We start from the raw sequence: 2052 nt of genomic DNA, 5'->3' as shown, positions 1-2052 counted from the left end.
CATATATTTACTTCATATTGTTGATTTCTCTCTCTCTCTCTCTCTCTCTCTCTCTCTCTCTCTCTCTCTCTCTCTCTCTCTCTCTCTCTCTCTCTCTTAATTCCATTTCTCCTTTCTTTCTTCTCATTCTCATCTTGTCACCCTCTATTTTGGGAATTAAGACTGGTAAGATTTACTCTCCTAGTTTTTCTATTTCAACTTTCTGCAACACCTTGGGAATCACGGACCTTTATTATTTAAGGACCAGTTGAGGGGAAAAAGCGTATTATATTTCTTGTGGCAGCTTTATTTCCCCTTCGTAGTCATTAGTGTGTGTGTGTGTGTGTGTGTGTGTGTGTGTGTGTGTTCGCCTGTCTCTCTGTCTGTCTGTCTGTTAGTGAGTGAGTGTATTTCACTGTTTGATCTGCTGCAGTCTCTGACGAGACAGCCAGACGTTACCCTACGGAACGAGCTCAGAGCTCATTATTTCCGATCTTCGGATAGGCCTGAGACCAGGCACACACCACACACCGGGATAACAAGGTCACAAATCCTCGATTTACATCCCGTACCTACTCACTGCTAGGTGAACAGGGGCTACACGTGAAAGGAGACACACCCAAATATCTCCACCCGGCCGGGGAATCGAACCCCGGTCCTCTGGCTTGTGAAGCCAGTGCTCTAACCACTGAGCTACCGGGCGTGTGTGTGTGTGTGTGTGTGTGTGTGTGTGTGTGTGTGTGTGTATACATGTGTGTGCAAGCCTTGTTTTTCCTCATTTTGTCATTAATGATGCAAGCCTCCCTGCGTCTGGCTGGCACAGCACTGGCTAGTTTCGTCCTTCTTTAAATATTTGAAGGACCAAGTTTGTAGCATTGCAATATAGATGATCCCTTGCCCATCCTACCTCTGAAGAGCAGCAAGGAGAGACAGGACACGTATTCAATACAAATAAACTGACTGAATGGCTACCAACTTAAAATAAGTAAGTCAATATGATTTTTTTTTTTCATAATATAAAAACGTGTGCTATATATCACAGTGAGGGAGGAAGCAGTGAAAATAAATTATGAATATTTCTTTTAGTCAGGCTTTTCAAGTTTTTTTTATGTGTGTGGTGGAGTAGAACAGGATATTTGGTCGATGTGGGCTGGTAGCTGTCTGGAAGATATGTCAAGTACTTTATTAAAACTAAATAAAATAGCAATAAAAAACATATTGCAGAATATATAACTGATTTTTGTAAACATGCGTTCTGAAGTAAAATAAGATTTAAGTTGAAAAATGTAGCTGACATCTGTTTAGCTGCACTGTATAGATTAACTCGCCTTTTTTTGTTTCCTTATTGTGTTCGTACACGTACGAATATAATGACAAAGAATACCATACTGTGGCAATAAGGATATAAGGGAAAAAATCTAGGAGTTTGCGTTAAGAAGTCATTGTGATGTAAGTATATTTTGGCAATATCTTACATTACCTTCTCTCCTGCCTGGAATGGGTATTCCAACAGCTGCGAGTGGACTGGTCAATCATCTCTCTGGAGTGAAAACAGACTCCTTTGTTCACTTCCTAAAACTCACATTCAGTATAGGAGCTCTCGATGAATATGTGTTTGTGTGTGTGTGTGTGTGTGTGTGTGTGTGTGTGTGTGTGTGTGTGTGTGTGTGTGTGTGTGTGTGTGTGTGTGTGTGTGTGTGTGTGTGTGTGTGTGTGTGTGTGTGTGTGTGTGTGTGCAAGGCTGTGTGTTGGGAGAGAAGCGGTGATGTGCAGGCTGCGAAATCATAACTATTTTCAAAACTTTGCCAATATCTCCTTCCGTTCCCTGAGCCGCCCACCAGGAAAGGCCTCTGCACATCCACACCCTGGCGGTTTATGTGTCTCTGCGAAGAAAAAGAGGGCCGCAAGTTAAACACCAACGCCACAAAAGAAGAAATAGAAGGGAAGAAAAAATCAACAAGAGCCGACACTTCTTCTCCCTCTCAATGATAACCCTGAATATGGAAATATCAGCTCCATTTCTCATTCCATTCTGGATCTAACTTTGCAGAGAAAATTTCATCTATGAGTGCA

At 42.0% G+C, this 2052-nt stretch overlaps 1 long non-coding RNA gene across 1 annotated transcript in view; it reads right to left on the bottom strand.

Annotated features, from left to right (window-relative positions):
* Positions 1-1028: 1028 nt before the first annotated feature.
* Positions 1029-2052, bottom strand: part of LOC123499999 — a 114269-nt gene continuing 113245 nt past the window's right edge. The window contains exon 3 of the long non-coding RNA XR_006673144.1: positions 1029-1862. This is a non-coding gene — a long non-coding RNA (uncharacterized LOC123499999). The remainder of the gene's footprint in view (positions 1863-2052) is intronic.

The sequence above is a fragment of the Portunus trituberculatus genome, chromosome 50 (assembly GCF_017591435.1).
Source record: "Portunus trituberculatus isolate SZX2019 chromosome 50, ASM1759143v1, whole genome shotgun sequence".
In the NCBI taxonomy this organism is placed as follows: Eukaryota; Metazoa; Arthropoda; class Malacostraca; order Decapoda; family Portunidae; genus Portunus; species Portunus trituberculatus.
The sequence above is the reverse complement of the archived record's forward strand: the minus strand, read 5'-3'. Positions and strand labels throughout refer to the sequence as shown.